Raw genomic sequence first — 12,475 nt, forward strand, 5'->3', positions numbered from 1 at the left:
ACCATACAAGACCACTTCAACATCTGCAAGAATCCAACAAATTGGGCTCACTGTTATCGAACATCTTCCATACAGTCCCATCTTGCTCCCATCCGAGTTCCATCTGTTTCCAGAACTTGCAGAACCTTGGGGGACCTGACTTTGATAGCGATGAAGTGGTGGAAGCAGAGGTGAGGTTGTGGTTCCGTCAACAAAGTCAAAACTTTCTGCAGTGACGATATTATAAAACTCGCCCCTCGTCAGGAGTAATGTGTTTGTTGCCTGGATGACTAGGGCCTATGTTGAGAAATAAATATGTAGACATGAAATATAAAGATGTAGAATGTTAATAAAGTTTGTTTTATGTAAAAAGCTTTATGAGTTTTCACTTTAAAAAATTCAGAGGTATTACCTTTCAGCATACCCCCATATTTATGCTAACTAGGGCAAATTTCATACTGAAGTCTGTGGTAGCTTGTAACCACAAACTCTCAATTATCTTGCAGACATCCTCTTTGTGGGCCCATGTTCACTCTTAACGTTTTTGTTTCTGTTGTCATATACTTCCACATGTGACAGTTTTTGCTATAAATTATGATCCACTACATCTATGCAATAACAAATTTTTAAAACTTCCTGGAAGATTAAAACTGTGTGCCAGACCAAGACTCAAACTCGGGTCCAACTGGTAATGCTGTTTCCCCTAGTCATGTAGTGTTCCCAGACAACTCCTCACTCATCCCAAAAGAGAGTAAGCAAAACCTGTGTGTCAGACCAAGATTGCACCAAGATGGGTCTACATAAGCATTATTAAACAAATAATAATGCTTGTGTAGACCCATCTTGGTGCAGATCTTCCAATCTGACATGACGGACGTGGCTGTTTTAATTACTACCGTCAACAGTAATCAAACCCAGGTCTACAGCATGAAAAGGGATAACACTGTCATTTTTTGTCCTCTTTCTTTCAATCTGTTACTTCATCACCTTTTTTTTGTCAGTGTTTCAGTGCAGATGTTGCATGGCAGCTTTTAAATTATGTCATAAGAGCTTCACATAGTTTTTCTAAATTTTTTATATCAGTGGGGTTGTAGAATACCCTCACCCCCCTCCCGTGAGTAGACACGGTGAGCTACTGTGCTGGCACCATTCAGGTACGAAGGGAAATTGTTATATTACACTAAAGTTATGAAAGTCATGCGATACCTACTAATATCGTGTTGAACATTCTTTTGCCCAGCATAGAGCAGCAGCTCGATGTGGCATGGGCTTAACAAGTCATTCAAAGTTCCCTGCGAAAATATTGAGCCATACTGCCTCTATAGCCGTCCATAATTGCTGAAGTGTTGTCGGTGCAAGATTTTGTGCACGAACTGTCTTCTTGATTATGTCCCATATATTTTTGATGGGATTCATGTCAGTCCATCAGATTGACCACATCATTCGATCGAATTGTCCACAATGTTCTTCAGACCAATGTGAACAATTGTAGCCTGGTGACATGTTTCCATTGTCATGTACACTGTGCACTGTGCACTGGTCTGGTGAGTATGACGAAAAAAAAAGTATGCACAGCCACTTGTGCACTGGTCTGGTGAGTGTGGCGGATGTGGCATAGTATCAAAGTGCAGGCAATAGGACGCCAGCATTGTCATGCTGAAAAATTACACCTGTAGTCAGAAGTCCAAATCACTTTGGTCTTACTGCTAAATGAAACTGACTTTTTAATGTATTGGAATATGATGTACTGGTAATGCTGTTTCCCCTAGTCATGTAGTGTTCCCAGACAACTCCTCACTCATCCCAAAAGAGAGTAAGCAAAACCTTCCCTGCAGATAGCTCCATCCAGAACTTCTTGAATTTTAGTGGTGAGGAATGGTGCCATTCCTTGCTTGCTCTCTTTGTTTTGGGTTGGTGGTAGCACACCTAAATTTTGTCTACTGTAATGATTCTTGCGAAGAACCCATCAACTTCTGCTTCAAAGTGCCGCAAACATTCTTCACAGATGTCAGTGTGTCAGTCTTTCACTTCTAGAGTGAGCTGCAGTGGCAACTGTCTTGCAGACTCTCTGTGAAACTTAAGCAATTCATGAACAATGTGCAAAGTGAATGTAAAATGACAACTCGTTCCATGTCACTTTTTTTCTGCAAGTCATCCATCGAACATGCAAACAGCTAACGAGCTGCAATAGACTCTGGTGTCACAATACAGCGTATATGATCTGGGTACTGACCATCTGTCACAGAAATCATGCCATTTCAAAACCTTCTACTCCACCCATGCACTTGCTGCCATGGCAGACAAGCAGCATAATACTGGGCCTTCTTTCTCTGATGGATCTCAGTAGGTTTTGTACCTTCACTGCTCCAAAAACGTATGACAGAACACTGTTCCTCCTTGGTGCAAATTGAAAGTGGGGCAGTCATTTTGAACTGGTGTTGTGGTCACATTTTGCTTGTCTGTGGTATGCTGCCACCTTCAGTGCATTCCTTACATCATTGGTAACAGTACTGCCAGCTTACAGAACAGTGGTAATAAATGTCAGTTTTTAATTACTTTGTTAAGGATTTCATTTGACTCCCCCTTGTACATTTCTGATGTATAATAGAAGTAAATTTGTCTATTGTATCTATATAATGTGAAAATATTCAGAACCCAGCTGCATGCATAAACTGCTCATTTTTCATATAATAAAATTGTTCAACTGAAACTTTGTCATCAGTTCAAGATATTGTTGTAATGAGGATTTTAGCAAATAATAGTACAGAAAAATGCAATTATTTTACTACATGATGATGTTTAAACTTTATTTCCTGAAATATAATCACAAGTACGGTATTTTTTTAACCATAATAATGGCATTTAATAGCTTGTGAAAAGTGGAATACATTGATATAGCATATGCCAATGTTCACAATAAAACATTTCACAAGAGCTGATGGCAGTGTGCTACGTGCACTGTGCAAGTCTGATAGGACAGCAGTTTCAGCCCTGTTAGGATATATTTAGAAAGGAGTGCAACTGAAAAAGAGCTGTATTAGCATACTTCCATCTGATATTCAGCCCATATTCTGGCTATTTATGCAGAATATTTGGCTTTAAACCTTGGTTTTACTTGAAATGTTGCTGCTCTCGAACAGTGCATAAAAAATTTAAAAAGAAACCACTTTTGTATATTGCATTATCCTCAACACAGGATATGAGTATCAAGAAGTAATTAGATGATAGCAGGAAAGTTTTCAATGAAAAATTTATACTTATCTTGTTCAGTTGAAAGTGGCCATCATTGTTAATGAGTTTAACAGATTAGTCTAATTCACTGCAGAAAATATTTGGGTGACTCCTGTGGAATATGCTGCATACTTACTACATTACAAACAACTTTCCCGCAGCCAACATTCTTTTTCAAACTTCACGATTTATTTGTAGCTGCTCTACTTTTCCGTTATAAAACTTTTCATTGAAAAACATTGAGACATTCTGAGCAAAATCTCAACTGCCCTGTGGTCACAGCCCTGGTCACTTATAAGATATTTTAATGAAGCATTCAATTTTAGGTATTATTATAAATTATGCTGTTTTAAATTTTGATGGAAAAAGATTAACACAAGTAGTTTCACATCATTTCATGGTCAGCAGAGAACAAAGATACCCTTTAAATGGTTTCATAAAATATGGGGCATTGGATATTAAATATTACATGATGAATATTTTTAACAAGTTACATGATGAAAATTTTTAACAATTAATATTACAATATGCGTATTTTCATCAGAATTAAATTAATACTTCATTTTCTTACAATAGTGGTAGGTTCATTCATCAATATTACAATAATAATAATAATACTTAGTGAATGATTCAGTGCTTATGTATAAAAACAGGTTACAATTCTTGATACATAGCACAATAATACATTCTTCTGTTATACATCATTGATTAACAAAATGATTAAATTACAAATAAACTGGTTTGCTTAACATTATTTACATTTTTTTTTTTTTTATTTTTTTATTTTTTTTTTTTTTTTTTTTTTTTTTTTTTTGAAGCACTTCTTATTCTGCATATAAGTATGGTATTCTTCTAACGTGTAAAATGGATCTTGTAACAGTAATTTCTTTGGCTGAAATTTGAGCTTGATTGTGGATGGGGTCATAATGTTACTGGGCACTGCATTGACTAACTTTAAACCTGTGTGTTGTGGACCCTTTTCATAGAGTGCTGTTCTGTGGTTGCAGATGTAATTTTTTTTTTTAATTTCTTGCGCTGTACTGATATTAATCGGAACAAATGTTGGGCTGCAGTCTTTTAACTAGTAATATGGCTTTTAGAATGTACATGTTTACTGTGGTTAGTCCACCAGTTTCTGGAAACAAGCCACAGCATGATTCTATATTCTTATAGCCCTTTTTGAAGTAGGAATAGCTTATTTAGATTTGCTTAGCTTGTTGCTCCCAAAATTTCTATTCCATAAATCAGGTGAGAGGAAGATAGAGCATGGTATGCAGTCTCTAGGGCAACAGAATCTTTGCACAACTTGCTAATTGTATTAATTGCAAATATATTCTTAGACAACTTACATGCTAGAGTGTCAACATGTGTGTCTCATTTTAGATTGCTTTCAATTGTTAAACGGAGGAATTTTACACTAAACACTTCTTTTACTAATTCATTGCATATGTGTAGTTTAATTTCATCATTAAAACCACTGTTTTTAAACTCTGTGAGACATGTTTTATTACTGCTTACATTCAAGTGGCTTTAATTAAAGTACTGAAAAATTTCATTTATCAAGTTATTACAGTGGGTCTCTAGTTCATTAAATGATTCCTTTTTACACACAATGGATGTGAGGGAAATGTTCGGGTTAGTTACACCAAACAACCCCCATTTAGCAGTAGTTCATTTATTCAACCAAACACAAGCAAGGCTCACAAAGAACTGGACATGGCAGAAGAGGCCAAAGATAATCTTAGCTTAGTTCAAAGATGGATGCATAGATGCTGGTGTCGATTTCATTGGCGCCACATAGCCCCCCCCCTCCCCCAAAGTACGGAGTAATTGTGAGAGGCCGGGGGGGGGGGGGGGGACTATGGTGTTGCCAGCAGTGGTTTGTGGATGGAACGGAGCAACGACGACGATGTCTCCGGTGGGCGTGGCGAACATCTAGGTCGACATTGTGTGGGAGGGAAACACATTTCAGCAGGTGGCAGGGAATGGCGGAGGTTGAGCACTGGATGAAGAGAAACACACGATGAACAGTGTATAATTGTGCAGTATTATTGAGATGTCATAGATTATGTCTGGGGGGACAGGCACAAACACCTCGAGCGAGGGCACATTCAAGATGGGGGAGCATGTGAAACCTCGAAGGGGCGAGGCAGGCGACGGTGGAGAGGTCGAAGGGACCAGCAAAGGGCCCGGCGGTGAGGGCATGATCGTAGGTAAGCTCGACGTGGGGAGCATGTGGTCACTCGATGGAGTGCGTGAGACCGGAGTAGAAGGCGAGGTCGGAGGAGAGCTCGATGATTGGAGCCGGAAGTCACTCGACCGAGTGTGTAAGTCCGACGTGGAGGGAGTGGTCGGAGCATCGTGAGCCACAACAGTGAGTGGCGTGGTCGTAGCCTGAAGGGGGGTAGAAGAAGACACGACATGAGCAGGCTTAAGTCTGTTGAGAGAGACTGTAACAGCTGAATCTTTCATCTAGATGTCATAGGTGTCGGCTGAGCGCCGGAGAACTCGGAACGGGCCGGTATATGGAGGTTGGAGGGGAGCACGGACAGTGTCATCTCGGAGCATGACGTACTCACGATTGTCCAGAGATTTCGGGATGTGAACTTTAAGGCGGGAGTGGCTGGTGGGTGGAGGGATATGGAGGTTGATGAAGTGGCATCTGACACGGTCCACGAAGGAAGGTAAGTCAGACTGAGGGAGAGAAGAGAAAGGGCTCACAAGTTCACCAGGGAGAACAATGTTCTGGCTGTATACAAATTCGGCTATTGTGCCTTTGAGGTCTACCTTATAGATTGCACGAATGCCGAGTAGCACAAGGAGAAGGGCCCCCGTCCATAGAGAGTCATGGCATCGAAGAGCCACCTTGAAAGTGCGGTGCCAGCGCTCAACTAGCCTGTTACTTTGCGGGTGATATGCTGTGGTATGGATGTGCCGGATGTCGCAAATGTTACAAATCTTGTTGAACAGGGCCAACTAGTCTGCCCTGGTCAGTCATGATGATAGCTGGACATCCGAAACATGATACCCATGACTCGACGAAAGCTCGAGCAACAGTTACTGCCGTAATATTGGGGATGGGGACAGCCTCGACCCAGCGAGGTGTTCGGTCAATAGGTGAGAGAACATAATGAAAGCCATTAGAGGGGGAGAGAGGGCCGACAATGTCAATATGAATATGCTGGAAACGCCCAGGAGGGGTCGAAAAGGCGCCGAGGGACGGGGGTAATGTGTGCTTGTGTACTTTGCAGCATTGGCACGCAACACAGTCCTTGTTGACATTTCTCCACACAAAGCGCTCTGCTACAAGGCAGGCGGATGCACAAACACCGGGGTGGGCTAAATTATGCACTGCGTTGAAGACAGCTCGACGGAGTGTGATTGGGATGAGGGGGGGGTAACGTGCCCGTATTGTCGTCGCACCAGATCTCATCAGAAATGCAAAGGAAGGTGGTGCGGACAAAGTGTAGTAAAGAGGTAGAGTCTAAAATCAAGTTTTGTGTTTCCTTGTCGGCGGGTTGGAGGTTAGGCAGTTCAGAGAGGTCTAACAGCAAATGGACGGCACTGACTCGTGAAAGGAAATCAGCAACAATATTGTCAGCACCCTTTATGCGTCTGACATCAATGGTGAACTGAGATATGAAGTCCATGTATCTGAAGCGGCAAGGAGGCAGGTCAGCTGGCGGGTTTGTAATGGCCACAGCCAGGGATTTGTGGTCCATTGAGACATAGAAAGGGCGTCCCTCAACGACAGTCTTAAAATGCTTGATCGCTTCGTAGACCGTGAGCAACTCCCTGTCAAACACGGAATATTTCTGTTGTGCATTGGTGAGCTTGCACGAGAAAAACGAGGTGAAGTTTGGCCATCGATTGTCTGGCTAAGGACAGTGCCAATGGCAGTTTCGCTCGCATCTGCGGTGATGAAAAGGATGAGGATGTGCCATGGTGCAGGCGTCGGCAAGAAGATTTTTGAGGGCAGTGAAAGAGGTAGTCATAGCAGGGGTCCATGGAACGGGCCGAGATCCAGAAGTGTTGATGCCTGCCAAGGCGTCCGTCAGTGGAGCCTGAATCTCCGCAGCCCGAGGTAGATGTCGGCGATACTAATTAACCGTCCCCAGAAAGTGCCAGAGCTCTTTCAATGTATTGTTCATACTTTCTCAGGGGGCGGTGAAATGCCGTCGGCAGAGACCCGAAAACCAAGAAAAGTGACAGCGGGTTGATGTAGCTGCAATTTGTCCTGGTTGGTCTCAATGCCTGCTGCCGTGAGAGTGTTCATAACAGTTTGAACATGTCAAATGTTGTGCTTGACAGAGGAACTGAACACAAGACTGTCATCAAGGTATGCAAAGCAGAATTTTAGGTTGAATAGTGCTTTGTTGATGAAGCGTTACCAGGTCTGGGTTTTTTTTCACACGGAAGGGCATGAATCAAAACTGAAATAACTCGATCAGGGAGGTGATTGCTGTCTTCTCGATGTCTTCAGGTGTCATGGGGATCTGATGGTAGGCCTGTTTGCAATCAATGACAGAGAATGTGGTCGCACCTGTGAGGGAACTGGTAAAGTCAGCAACGTTGGGTATGGGGTAGGTGTCCATAATTTTTCATGTGTTTAGTCGACAGTAGTCTCCGCACATGCACCAGGACCCGTCTTTCTTGGGTGTCATATGTATGGGCATAGACCAGCTACTGGCAGAGGGCTCAATGACGCCGGAGATTAGTAGTTCAGAAATCTGATTTTTAAGGTCGAAGAGGTGCTCGGTACAAAGTCGATGTGGTTTACTGGAGATCAGGGGACCTGGCGTGAGGTGAAGCTTGTGAACCGTGCCGTTGGTGACGACGGAAATGTTGCCGGCAGCACAGGAGGTGGTTTGTTTACAATGTGTGGGAGGCTGGGCAGGCGAGGCGTGGTCGTGGTGTTCAGAGCCACTCGGCGGATCCGACGGGAGCCAAGGCAGCAAAGTGTCCCAGGAGTCAATGTGACAAGATGGCCGCCAGCCCGAAGCAGTGGCACCGTGGGTGGGTGAGCTCAGTACAGCTCGTGAGCCGTTACTGAGTCCATTGTCCGAGGGCACGGCCTGTGGCAGCATGGTCGCGGGCAAAACGCTTGGCCTGAGTGCACTGTTTGTGTTGCCAATGGCGGTCGCATTGCGGCGCGCGAATTTGTTGCATAGTTTGAGGTGCTGTCCACGAGGGGCGTGGTGGGAGCCATCAGTTCGGGGACACGTGACGCTCGTCGCGCATGTGCACTTGTGTCCGGCCGAGTGTCAAACGCTGCCGTGTTAGGAGGGTGTGGCCCTGCGGAGCTGTCAGTACAAGTTATGCCAATCTTGATAGCACAGTTGTGAGGGGTATCGGTAGGTAAACATACAGAGACTCGATTGCTGGGACTGCAAGCAGATTCGGCGTACTTACTGACCTTGCTTTGTCCGTGCTGTAGTGTCTGTAATACTTTTGCTGCATCGGAGATCTGGAGCTGAGTTTCGTGGAGCCAGAGGGAGAGCTCAAAGTTTTCCTTGCATAGGCAAGCGACATTTTCAAACTCGACAAGGCACATGTGCCTTGTTTCTTGTAACGTCGTCAACAGAGACGAGCATGTATGGATGAGATGAGCCCAGACTGATGTGTCATGGGGGGGGTTTGCTCGATGGAGCACAGGGGAAGTGAGTCTTGGACGGGTGATGAAACACGGTTTTTCACACTAGGTCTGGTGAAAGTTTGTGATATTGCAAGAAGTCAATGCCTAGTATAGGTTCGTCAATTTTGCACACTAAAAAAGTCCACTTGAGTTTGCAGTTTGCGGAGACTGAGACAACATGGGAAGTTGAAGCCGAGCATTGTAGTTTAGTTTAATTCACGGCCTGCAAGGAAGTATGATGCGGGCGGATGTTCAACGACGCTAAGGACATAGGCAGCAGCGAAACATCGGCACCTGTGTCCACTAGGAAAAGGTATCCCGATGAAATGTCTTTAATGTAAAGTCGTCTGCAATTATCCAGTTGTTCCTGGACAGAATGGAGCACTGGGGGGTGCTTGTCATGTTGTGCGCAGGAGGCGGCATCCAGACCTACCTGCGATTGACATTTGGGAAGTAGCAGGGTGGTCTGCAGTTCCCCGCCGCCTCATCAAACCGTGTGTGAAAGTAACAGTATGGGTAGTGTGGTTGCATTTCCTGCAGAACGTTCATTGCCAGTGGCAGTGGCCGAGGTTTGGTTTGGTGGCCGCAGCAGGCTTGGTTGCAGGAGGGGGCGTGACCATGGACGGAGCCGGTGACGTCCCCAGTAGCTTGTTTACTGCTTCCCGGAGCGAGCAGAACGGTCGGCACAGTGCAGCCCCGACAGCGTCCGGCTGCAGGATGATGAGCCTGAACTTGAGACTTGTCAAGTAGGCAGTGGCTGGCGAAATAGAGCAGCGATGCATCGTGTAGCTTGCCAGCAATTGTCATTCTTTGCTCTACAGGTTCGGGAGACCTCTGAGACAGAGCAAAGCGGATGTGAGGAGATAGTTTATCTGACCAGATGGCGAGGAGAGCTGTGTCAGAGAGTAGATGGGCGCTGACCAGGGCATGTAGCCGTCTCCAGAGCTGGGAAGGTTTGTCATTGCCTAATTGCTTGATGTGGAGCACTTGCCATATTGGTGCCTCATTTGAGCGTGCAAGCCGACGTAGAGCTGTCTTTTTGGCTAGAGTGTACCAGGTAGATGAGTCCGGGGTGTCAACCAGGTCAGCAATTAAGTCCTTCTGGTCGTGCAGGTTGGTGATGAGGCACAGAAACCTGGTTGACTCGTTGAGTTTGTATTGGTTGAACACTTCGTCTGCAATTTTGAACCAGGTTGTAGCTCTGTAGGGATTAAACGGCGGCAGCGTTGGAAAGTGTTGTAGAATGTTCTGAAGAACAGTTTGAGTTGAGTTCGTCGGGGCACTGCCTGAAACGAGCTGTTGTTGCTCTAGTATTCCAGGAGAGTGTGCCTCCAGGGGATGTGGCAACGACTGCTGTATGGGTGGCAGCGTGAAGGTGACACATTGTGGTTGCGTGCGATCCGTCGCGATGCGGAAGGCCGACGCGGGTGAGACACCGTAATGTGTCGATTGCGGTTGTGGAAGCTCAACACATTGGGGGTGTGTTCAGATTCACACGTCACGGAAGACTGATGTGGATGAGGCACTGAGATGTGCTGAGAACGGTAGCAGAAGCTCGACTGGAGCCAGCGCGGGAGCGACAGGTGAGAAAAAGTTCAAACTTTGAGAACGCGTGTTAGTCCGCCGAAAGCTCAACGTATGATCAGAGCTGGGGCCACCTGTGTTGCAGGGAGGCTGCGGAGGTGCGGGCTGTCCAGAAGCACACTGTGGGAAATGATGTCGAACGTGGGAATGTTCACTGTTCATAGTCACTCCACTCAAAACGGTGTGCGGATAAGGTGAATGTTAGGGCACAAAACACTGAGGCATAGCAGTGGGATGGAGGTGGAGGTCAGGCACAGATAACAAGTTATTGTTCCTGTTGCAGACCGAGTTATCAAAGTAGGAAGGCATGTGCTGATGCTGTAACGAGGCAGGTGCGGGTGTGGTCGGATGCTGAGTAGGTTGACTTATGAACAAAGCAGTTCCGCCCACGTGGCTGGTATCCGCGTGGTACTGCACAGATTGCGGCACAGAAAATCATTGTCCTGCCGGTGGTAGGTTGTCCAACAAAGCATTTGCAGAAATCGGCATTGGTCCCGTACTGCACGGAGATCCGTAAGAGGTAGCTGCACAGTCAATGAGGGAGGGCACATGTGGTGGGAACAAAGGTGTTTGATAGCCGGAGTCATGGACACTCCTAACCTCCTTTACATCATCATTCATTGTTAATTTATCATCATTGCTTCTGTTATTCAACCTGAAGTATATACAATTAGTTTTGATTACTACCTTTCAGGATGCCTATTTAATATTTTGTGGATCTGATAAGTGTTTTACTAGAAATCCTTCTGAAGTTTGTGAAATCTCAACACACTGCATCCGGTTTTCTAGGTATGACTTAAACCACATCTTAACCATACCTCTTATTCCTATTAACTCTAATTTATATAATACAATTATGTGGTCCACTGTATCAAATGCCTTTGATAAGTCCATGAAAATTCCATTCACATGATCATCTTCCTTCAGTGCCTCAAGAATGACCTTTGTAAGCTGTGCCATAGCCAATTCTGTACCTCTTTTTGGCCTGAAACCATGTTGTTCTTTGCAAAGAAGGTTAAACTTATTTAGATACTGCATTAACCTATTTTTCATTACTTTTTCAATAATTTTGGAAATGGTGGACATTAGGGAGATTGGTCTGTAGTTTTCTACATTTTTAAGGATTGGTATTACTTTTGCTCGTTTTAGCTGCTCCAAAAAACAGATTTGAATGAGTCATTGATTATTTTTGTTAATGGAAGTTTTATGGAATTTGCACATTCTTTAAGGACACAAGCTGGGATTTCATCTAGACAAGTTGATTTTTTATTTTTTAATTGATGTATAACTTGTACGACCACTTTCTCAGTTGCTGGATAGAGTGCCATTGAGTTTGGTGGATGGTTCTGGGTGGGTAAGACATATGTGTCTAGAAAGTTTTGTTGTAATTTCTTAGCAATGTTGTTGAAGTACACATTTACAAAGTAAGCTATTTCTTTTGGGTGGTTCATTTGTCTATTTTTGTTCTTAATTTGTGAATTCAAAAGCTTTTGCCCCATGTTTGCTGTTTCCTGTTTGATAATATTCCAGGCTGCTTTGCTTTTGTTTTCTGCCTGCAATAGTATTTTATGGTTTGTGATTTTTTTAGCAGCTAGTAGTACCTTTCTGTAGATTCTCTTATAGTTCTTATAAAATTGCAAAAAAGCTGGGCAAGTCTGTCTATTTTTGATTGAAGTGAGATACCTAAGAGTTCCAGAGGATTTTTTGATCCCTTTGGTTTTCCAAAAAGATTGTTTCTGAAGCCACGGTGGTATGCAAAGTTTTGGGGAATGCTTCCTCAAATTTTAGTGTAAAATTGACATGAAACTATTAAACATTTTGTTCACATTCGTTTCTGCATAGACTTCCTCCCACCCTTCATATTGTATCTGGGGTGAAAATTCATACAGGTTTGACTTTGAGAAGACCCATTTGTATACTTTTAATTTAAGGTGCTTTTCTACACAAAAATTTACTTTTAATTTCTGACACAAATGGTCTAATAAGCCCAGATCTTGAAAATGTATATAGCATTTTTTAGTGTCTATATCTGTTGCTACATGGTCT

The 12,475-nt window shown here is 43.9% G+C and overlaps 1 protein-coding gene across 1 annotated transcript in view; it reads left to right on the forward strand.

The window, feature by feature from the left end:
- The window catches only part of LOC124795869 (hexokinase type 2-like), a 238,978-nt gene that overhangs the window by 55,287 nt on the left and 171,216 nt on the right, over window positions 1-12,475 (forward strand). The gene's annotated exons all lie outside the window — the stretch shown is intronic.

The sequence above is a fragment of the Schistocerca piceifrons genome, chromosome 4 (genome assembly GCF_021461385.2).
Source record: "Schistocerca piceifrons isolate TAMUIC-IGC-003096 chromosome 4, iqSchPice1.1, whole genome shotgun sequence".
NCBI lineage: Eukaryota > Metazoa > Arthropoda > Insecta > Orthoptera > Acrididae > Schistocerca > Schistocerca piceifrons.